The sequence below is a fragment of the Delphinapterus leucas genome, chromosome X (assembly GCF_059928025.1).
Source record: "Delphinapterus leucas isolate spDelLeu-1000000601 "Yukka" chromosome X, BTC_Dleu_Yukka2, whole genome shotgun sequence".
In the NCBI taxonomy this organism is placed as follows: domain Eukaryota; kingdom Metazoa; phylum Chordata; class Mammalia; order Artiodactyla; family Monodontidae; genus Delphinapterus; species Delphinapterus leucas.
In genome coordinates this window covers 53,964,765-53,975,615 of record NC_143150.1, presented here as the reverse complement: position 1 = coordinate 53,975,615, position 10,851 = coordinate 53,964,765, and positions in this window count along the sequence as shown.

Sequence of the window (10,851 nt, the reverse complement as noted above, 5' to 3'; positions counted from 1 at the left end):
ATAAATATATGTATATATGGAAATAACTATATATGTGTGCACATTTATGTGTGTGTATATATATGTATATATTTATCATACATATGAATATAATAAACAGGAAGAGATTTATGAGGTCAATGATTATTCCAAAAGATGTTTTATCATATTAATTGTCAATATCTAAATAGATTTTCATTTTGATGTCTGTTCAAACACAACTTTAACTTTTTTCACTTTTTTTTGCTATACTGTATCATGTGGTTAGAGTATGGTTACCTTTAAGTGAAGTTATTTCTAAGAGACTTTACCAGCCGTAGATTTTATTAAAGAGGGACCCACTAAATGAGATACGTTTTCAGAGCTCTTGTATAATTAACCCAAGAACAGTAAATGAAATAAAACAGTACATAAAAATAAAAATAATGACAGTGCTTTTACATCACTTTTTCTTACTCTTGAAGTGAAGGTCCTTTTATAATTTTTTTCTTGTGTAAAAAACACCCACTCATGAAAAATCAAAAGTCTTGAGAAATAAAAAACTTACATTAAATTTATAGACCAAATGGCCCTTCTTCCCCCAAATTATTTTTCCTGTGAATTTATACTCCCCTCAACTCCCCTATGAACAAGGTTTATAAAAACCATCAGCTCTGTGCTGTAATGTCTGGTTGTCCCAAAAATGTTTATCTAGTATTAGTACATACTTAGCTTGTAATTCATCTCTCTTAGCATTCAATCTAAGAGGTACCTGAAATGAAGTACATAAAATGAAGTTATGCTAGTAAATATGTATTTTTCTTTTATAATTTTAGAGAAAGATGGATGAGTATGTAAATAAAGCTATAAGAATGGCCTATGTAGCTAATGTACATTTATATTAATTATTACTCTATCATTCATTTTACTTGGGAATGGGGCATCATCATTCTGTTTCATTTGTGTCTGGAAACAATGCCATCATCTACAGATTATTCTTATAGTTATTACTAAAGGAGGGGAAACAGGTGGAGAGTAGAAAACTACGCTGGCTTGATTTAGCTTAGTCCGTTTTTCTTAACATTCTTCTCACATTAGTGAATTAAATTGAAATTTGATATGAATGGCATGCAGGATTTTATTGGTAATCGGTAATATTGAATGTTACATAGATTTTTAAATTTGAAATTCTATTTTTCATTGTTTATGCCGTTTACCAAAGTGTTAACATTACAAATTAGTATGCCATGTTAGTATGGGGCCACACTTGACAGATTGCTGGATCAGCAAGTATAAAGTGGAACATGATAAATTACTTAGTTTATTAAAAAACATAAAAGTAAAACAAGGGAATGCTGTTAAGAGAGTATCACATCTTAATTTAAGCCAGGCAAAGACAGTGCTTTAACTTTAAAGAGTAAGGCTATAGGCTATATTAAAGATGAAGTTTTTCCTTTCCCATTTTAAATTCCGTATTGTTTGTAAGATGCTTGATGCAACAAAAAGACCATTTAAACCCAATGTTAGCTTTCAAATACCATTTTTCTCTCACATCAATTGCATTATCATTTTAACATTTAAGAAATCCATGTGCTTTAGTTAAACAAATTAGCATTTAAAAAAATAGTTTTGCCTACAATATTTCTACAATACATTCATTATGTATATAGTAGTCTGGGATGTCAAGTTACAACGGAGATAGGTATTTGAACGAAACCCAACAAAATTAACTTCAAAGAATAGCTCTATATTTAAGAATACGCTTCTAGTTGCCTGTAATTTGAATATTTCATGTGTCTGAATACTGTATGTAAGTTTTAAGGTGTGACTCTTCACTCCGTAAAGTTCTACATATTTCTAAATATTGTTCTGTATGTGGCCTTGTTTGGGTACATCTTATAAGACAAGATAGAAGTACATAATTTATAAAACTTTACATTAAAAACAAGTTGTATAAGTTTAGCTGAATACATTTTAGAGATTGTCTCAAATTCATCAGATAACCGTAAAACACCCCTGTCCTACTATGGCCATGTATGAAGGAGCTTCCTGTAATCAAGTGGCTCAGTTCTTTGTAGGTCAAGTGAGAGACAGGGATTAAATGAATCTATTCTAATGACTGCAATAACCAAAGCACAATTTGGCAACCAAAGTATTTCACAGTTTTAGCACTTAACTGAAGTACCCGGGCATAGGCTCTTATGACTTTCACACCCACATACACATACACAAGGCATGCCCACACACTACACCTTCAAAATACTTAATCCATTTGACAAATACAAATAACTTCTTCCATTTTTTTTTACAGTGAATTTACTGAATCATCTGACATCCTTGTTTACTGTCCTTTAATTTTTTTAATCTTGACAGTCTTATATGGGATGGTTTCAATCTTTATTTCAAAAGTTTACCCTAAATTTTTCATACACACACACACACACACACACACACACACACACACACACAAACATGCATTTAAAATTTTATGCAACTTACTTTTTCCACCATGCTTCTCCTAATTTCCATTTTCTTGTTTCTTCCTTCCTTTCACATGTTCCAAAAGTTTGATAAAATATGACATATTATTGTTATAAATTATCAAATATCATGCATTATATATTAACTTTATGGTTTATATTAAGATCATCATTAATTATTTTGTATAATGTATAGGAATTACATTGATATATGTTTTTCTCTGCTTTTTTCACATGTGCAAAATCCTTTATATTTTTGAAACACTCATCCAAAAAAATGCCTTCAAATATTATGAGTTGTCTAAAAAAAAATATTATTCTGATCAAAGGAGAAAACTCTGTCATTGTTACTGTAGAAATTTTAAAATCAAGAAAGGGGATTGCTGTGTGAGGGGATTGCACACTGATATCAAGAAGCAAATTACATAATGACAATAAAAATAAGTGGATGCCCTGAATATTCTTATTAAGTTAGTAAGTTTCTGTTCTGGCTCCAGCGTTTTAACAGTGATACCAGTAGTTTCACAGAGCAAACTCCAGAAAGGCCTTTTCAACTGCCAAGTTTTTCTTTTCTATAGTAGGAAATGGAAACCAATTGCCTAGAATTGTCATTTTCTCTCAGAAGCCAATAGAATTTGAGTCTACTTCGGAAACATTTTTTTTTTAAGAACATAATCTGACCATCATTTGATGTGATAACACAAAACTCATATGTTAGTGTTCTGCTTTTTACCATCCAGGACACTGAGGTCCACAAAAGATGTGGTTATTTCAACTAGTCATGGATAGAGTAACGGGGAGTAAGTCAAAATGCTCAAATAAGTCCAATTAATCAAAGGGAAGGAAGAAAAGAAAAAAGGGATGGAATATGCACCTCACAAAGTGCATTTCAAGAATTGCTGTTGCTCTATTAGTTCTATACATAAATAAATATGTGGGGTTTTAAAATACCATTACAGATTCAGTTATCCTTGGCTGCTGTCTTTTGGTTATTCAGCAGTTTTGCACTTTGACATTTTCAGACAGTATCACCCAACACTTTCCTTCAGATTTGCTCTCCTATTCTACAGTGCTGTGTAGCCAACCACCCTAATGTCAGTACTACTAGGATTTCACAGGACTTAGTTCTTTAGCTCTGAATTTTTCTTTATTCTTCATGAAATCAGTGGAGAGGGATGACACAATAACACTGACGTGTGTTAGAAATTTAAGCATTGATAATTTTCTATGGCCAATTGATTTAAACTTCTAACCTTTGAACTGGAGCTACAGAATTGCTTGTTGCATATAGAAAATCTAAATGACATGGTGTCATTGGATTATATATAAACATGTTTGGGGAACTGCCAAACAGTGCTACCATTCTATCCCACATTTATTCTGCTAGGCACTATCGATCCATCTATTTCGATTGCTTTATCTATTTAAAACCATTGCATAATCACCATAGTGTCAGTTTGGGCAATAAGCTTGGCTTTCAAATGAACATAACCTGCTGACAGTGAGATGACTATGCAAAGTAAATAACTGATTGTATTTAATTCAAGTGCATACACAATGATTCCAATTTTATATTCATTAAATATAAACAAAGGGAATCAGAAAAATGTGAGGACAGCACTTGAACAGTTTAAAAAGAATTGGAACTTTTGTAGAAGTGTTGCTGTAGTCACTTGATGAATATTTATCAACTCCAATATCTACAGCTGTTATTTGTCTTATTTTTTATTATTTATTTTGCTTTTTATGGTGAGCAGGGAACTATAGAACAGAATTTAGGCTTCATGGAAAACATCTGATGTTGCAAGTAAAAGCAACGTTTCCCAGAGACTTGAAAATGTATTACCAAAAGGCTTTTGTATCAAATAAGATATCTTTGCTTTATAAATAGCATATGTAGAAAATAAGCAAATTATTTTATTTTAAAAATATATAATTGTGGATAGATTTTTTGAAGTGTGCATTTTAATTAGAGATGGCAGATTGAAACTTCTATTCAATATTGTCAGTTGTAACAGAACCAAAACACAGAACCAAGAGTCTACCAGTGCCTGACACAGGCAGGTACTTGAAATTTGTAAATAAATAGATGAATGAAATGGTCTTATTCACTTAAACTATCATTATAAAAATTTATTAATTTCCTTGGGATATAGAGACTTGAAAGTCAGATTTAATTTTGTATAGCTCCAGAATTCCCCCACCGCAATGGATTTTTGAATATATTTCATGATAACTTAATAATGTTTTTTCAGCAGTTTTATAATCTCTTGAAAGATGGTTCAGTTCCACATGCTTAGAAACTATTTTTCAAATAAAAATGTCAAGCTGTTCCAAAGTTTTTGTTTTTTTTAAATATATAATATATCCATTTGGAGACTGCAGAAGCATTGAATTGTTGCATTGCCTCTGGTCCAGTGCCTTGCAAATGTGCTTGGCACGTAACAGGCAACCCTGAATACATTTTTTCATCATCAAAATCATAAGACCTAGGGAACATTCTATAGAACTGCCATGGGTAATATTTATTCATAGACATCACATTTAGTAGGTGTTTTAGTATACTCCTCTTTTCTTCCTGGTTATGATGAAGAATAAGCCAATAAAAACTGAACTATTATTTTGAAATTTAATTTTGACAACTGAGAATCCCTAAAGACATTCCAGGCAGGTACAACAATCTTTTCTTTCACCCTGGGAGTCTATTAAACTGGAAAATGCTGCTCCGTACAACTGCTTGCCTTTTGGAGATGGCAGGGGCAATGTAGAGCACTGATATATGTGCAACTTGTGCTATAGCTAAAAGTCAACATGTCTTAGAAAAAGGAACAATAGAGGATACTGTTTTTTCCCCATTAAATGAAGTCTTTATTTTCTCAAAATACTTTTTTCTTTTCATTAAGCATTTTGGGGTGGACTTTTGGGGTATCACTAAGCAAGCCCACATTGCAGAATTCCCCTGGTTATTCTTAGCCTAAATACACTCTTAAATTTGTAGAAGACCTGTTAATATACCATAAATGCCACATAGAATTTGAAGTGTGGATAATTTGGAGGTTAAACTATAGCTATAGTAATATATACTCATAGAATGTTGCTAATAGATGATATGGGGGTACATTTTTATTTATCTTAAATGGGAAAGAGATAGTTATTATTTGAGTGTCTATTATTATAATTATTATTTTATTATTATTTGGCTGCTTTGGGTCTTCGTCGCTGTGCTCAGGCTTTCTGTAGTTGCGGCGACCGGGGCTACTCTTCCTTGCAGTGTGCAGGCTTCTCATTGCGGTGGCTTCTCTTGTCACGGAGCATGGGCTCTGGGCATGCAGGCTTCAGTAGTTGTGGCACACAGGCTCAGTAGTTGTGGCTCACGGGCTGTAGAGTGCAGGCTCAGTAGTTGTGGAGTATGGGCTTAGTTGCTCCACGGCATGTGGGATCTTCCCGGACCAAGGATTGAACCCGTGTCCACTGCATTAGCAGGGGGATTCTTAACCACTGCATCACCAGGGAAGTCCCCCTATAATTATTATTTTAATTTGAGAAGGAAGAAATTGGAGTTTGGGATGTTAAATTTTTTAAACCGTCAGCAGAAATAAAATTGTGAGTGGGACTACTGAACTACTTTAGGTCTAAAATAAGTATCTATCTTTTTAAATGACAATACAACCTGATCAATTTAATCCTCTTATTTGAACATCATCTCTAATTGCAACATTTTCTGGATAACTTTATGTCTAGATTTTTTGGAAACCTTTTCAAATTTCATTTCCAGGGGACTTCTTTTCAGATTCTACTTTAATGTATATTTGAAAAGAAGACTGTTGCTGTTGATTGGGCTTTGGGCCAGCAAAGCTTGATGGTACAATGACAAATAATTGAAGGGGAGGGGGTAAAAAAAGGAGGGACTTTTCTTGTAAATCCTGCTATTGTTTAATCTATTTGCAAGGAGTTCACAGATCTTTCCAATATCCGACAGAGAACTTGATGGCAGTTTAACTTCTTTCAGTAGGAAATCATTGATTAATTTGCTACACACGTATGTATTAAGAGGGAAATTACCAAGATTGCCAAAGGCAAATTGACAACTTTGGAGCAGAACACTAGAGAAGTATCAGAGCTGTGATGAAAGACAATGACTCATTTTCTTCTCTTAGTTTCAGGCAAAATAAATGAAACTTTTAATTTTTGCAGTATTCAATGCATCATAGATATTAGATACAAGCAAGTACAAGTTTTTATAAGTTAATGGTAGAATAATATAGTTGTGCAATCTTTTCTATTAAATTCTAGACTCTATGTCTGGTTTTCTTGTAACACCTAACATTATGACTTGTACATAGTAAGTGCTCTAATATATTTCAGGGTCTTTAGGCCAGGAAGAGTTCCTAACACCTTTGAAACCTGGGCAGTACTGAAGCCTCTAGCCACATGTAGCTACTGAGCATTTGAAATGACAGTGGTCTGAATTGAGATGTGCTATGAGTGTAAAATATATACCAGATATTAAAGACTTAGTTCAAAAACCATAAAATATCTCATTAGTAATTTTCATATTGATTACATTTTGAAATAATTTTTGTGTATATTGGGTTCAATAAACTATATTATTAAAATTAATTTCACCTGTTTCTTTTCACGTTTTATAACGTGACTAATAGAAAATTTTAAATTATATACATGGCTTTTATTTGAGGTTTATGTTATATTTCTATTGAATAGTGCTAGTCAAAAGATAGAAACAAAGTGACTTTTCTAAGATGGTAAAACTTCTAATGAAGGGAAAGGCAGTAGGACAATCTTGGATATCAGGGAAGCTTTTTTTGTACTTGTTATTTAGAGACATAGTAGGCACAGGCAAGGCCTAAGGTGACGTGAAGAAAACAAAAATGGGCAAGCAGAAATGGAGGCAGGTAATAACTGGTAGCTTGGGAGATTGTGGCAATCCTTACTTACAGAATGAAACACTCATCCCTAAAAGGCTACTTAGGTAAGAGGCAATTTTAGAAATATAAATCTAAGAAATTCTATTAACCTTAAAATTATTCAATCTTAAATCTAAACAGCTGCTACAACAAGGTCACTTAAGTGCCCAAGTTGTAATAAAATTTACAGTATTATGTAATTTGAATTTGACATTTTAAACTGTACCTTTACCCTATTTTTATACCATTATTTATTAAATAAGCAAGGTTTTATGTTCCTATTTTCTCTTTAGCTGCAGAAGAGAGCAACTTGTTTGGGAGCTTTATCTTTTTAATTCTCTTGAAAATAGGCCAATTAGTTTTCATTAGTACAGAAGAGACTATGAAATGTTACTGTGTTAAAAAATACTTATAAAATTTCTCATAATTTGTTTTAAAAATGGTATGTTGCCCTAGCATAAACCTCAAGGTTTTTTTTTTTCTCCTACTATGTAGTTATAATCCTCACTTACTGAAATTCTTCGTAATATTTAGGAATAGCATTTATGATAGACTACATTAGAACCACTTACTTAGCACATCTAGTGTAGGCACATCTAGATTTACATAAAATATACATTAGGGAATTATTATTTCATTTCATATACATGTTCTTCAGCCACTGAAAAAACATTTTTTTCTTTATAAGGTCATCTGCAAGCATAATTTCAGGAACTGACCTTGAATAAATTGACATATATATGAATATTAATATTAATACGAATGGATGTTGAATTTTCTTAAATGCTTTTTCTGCATTTACTGAAATAATTTTCTTTCCTTTATTTTGTCATGCAGTGTATTATATTTATTTTTTTATATATTTTGGTTTTGAAACTGAAGTGATGTATCTATAATCTATCTTACTTCTGTTGTTCTGTTTTGGAGATTAAAAAGTGAACAATAAAACTTCATTTTAGTATCTATTAGGAGTTATTACTGTTACATTTAGTTTATTTCATATTTGTAGACATGACTAGAGAAAAAGGTTTTTCACCTTTACAAGCAAATCTTAGAGTTCATTTATGTGTTAATAGGTATTTTATCAATCCAATAAATTTCTATAGAACTATTTCTCTGAAAATTCGAGACAGCTTACATATGGCTATGTGCTTTTAACATTCTAGATCTAAAATTTCAGGAGGTAAATCCCATAACAGTAAAAGATAAGATACTACAAAGGCATTACAAGAAGAAGTAAGAAAATCATATAGGTGATAAAAAGCAGAATATATTTTGGTAGATGTGGTTTAAAACCTCACCTATGTTTGTTTTGCACCTGTATCTTTTGACTCTGGCATTACAGCTTTTGGATGGGCATCATGTCATGCTAACGGCTGTGTTGATTGTGTAGACCTGCCAATGAAGCAGAATGTACTTAAAACAGGAAAGAATTTGTGCTGATGATTAAGAGGACTTCACTGTAGTATGGAAATGCCTTTACAAACATCAATGAACACATTTTTATATTTGAATAGTTCCATCCAATACTGAAGTTAGAAAACAAAATCATATTATGCCAGAAACTGATTAAAATATCACATTTTTTTGGTTTGTTTTTAATGTTAGACAAATAATCTAGTAAAAATACTCTAAGTACTTTATGTACTTTTCAGTTGTAATTCAACATAGGAAACTCTTTCCCAAAAGTTTATATACTGGAGCAGATTGGTATTTGCTTGTTTAGCTTCAGTTACACTTCACGAACACTTCACGGATACTTGGAACACTAAAATGTTTCGAATGGTAGAAAGAAAGTCAAAGACAATGTGCTTTAGAATTGCACTTTAAACTTTTATTTCAAGAGACTTTGCTTATTTAAAATAGATGAATGTTTTTATATGTTTATATATATACACAGCTGCAAAATGCTGATAGAATAATCTTATGAAGCCCACTTCAGAACAACAAAGCTTTCTTCAAGTTTCACGAACAAAAGCCTGAAAAAATGTGAAGATTCATTGCATCCCTTTTGATAATAGTAATATCACTATTACTACTACTACTAATGAGATACAGTGAAATTCTTTTGAGAATATAGTTTTCTCCCAGAAGATGTACTTGTGGGACACATTAAAATCTATATCACAAAGTCTGGTATTTGACACACAAGAAGATGCATCTGTATAGTTCCTTTATGTGGAATCTTTGCTTTCATTTTCATGAACTAAGTCCAGTTGCAATAAAATGTCATTCCTATCTTAGACTGTGATGCCATCTTATATGACACACAAGGAATATAATCCTATAAAACAGAACCTCATTGGACTTTGTATGCAGCTTGAAAGTAATCACTGTTTTTCAGTGATTTGTTGTGGTTTATTTGTATCAAATTGACAATTTAGATAATGTAAGAACAAATTTAAGAACAGTTAGGGCTGTATTGAAATCCCAGACACTTCTTTTGTAGACAATTATTCTGTCTATAGAAAGGGGTAATTTTTTCATGCTGTCTATATGCTTATTTATATTTAAAATTTTGTATTATTTAAAGGATTTTCCCCATTTACTACAAGTGGTATGCTCACAAAGGACAGACATGTATTGGGGTGGTGAGCATGGCAGGGACTATAAGAATTCTGTCACTAAACATATCTAGGGTTTTCATAAGAACTATATAGTTTTAATACCAACACTAATTTTACAAGAATCAACAGACATAGCAGAAGTAATGATAAGAACAAAGTGTTCTTGTCTATAAATAAAGCTGTTTTATTACAGATTTCTTTATTCTTTTTGATGAAAGCAATAACAAAGGAGGATAAAATCACCATAGCAACAAACAACATAAAAGGTAGTTATATGATGAGGAAAACACCAAAAATTAATGGCTGTAGAAATTTTGAAAATGTAAGGCATAAACGAGCAGCCTAACCATAAATAAAGCATCAAAATATTTAGGTTAAAAATAACTATGTAAGAGCTGTACCATAGGTCTTTTATTCAACTTTGATTAATGAAATCTGCTGTGACTAACCATGTATTTGCAAATGGAAACTCACCTACCTATCTATTGATTGGGAAGTAGGAAATCTGACCACCAGTTTTCTCAAGTTTCATTCCATTATTGATCAACTCTGTTATTTAATGATATTAAAATAGTTTAAGTGATTTAAGATACTTCCAGAGATACTTCAGGAAAAGATATTTAAGGGATTCCTATATAAAATCTCTTCTATGTCATGAAGAAAAATTCCATTTGGTACATGACAAATTAAATTAAATTCCAAGTAGTTAATCTTTGCCTTAATCTAATTTTGTTAGTTTTTCTGGGACAGTGCTGTTTATGCCTGTTGTTATGGTATAATATATTTACACTGCCTTTCACTCTCAGGAGTATACTGGTTGAATGATCAATCATATGTTCTCTTTATCTGTTACTTTCTCATAAGAAAATACTAGAGGGGAGGACCAAAGGTCTACCATGTCAAGAAGGCTTAACTCTAGGC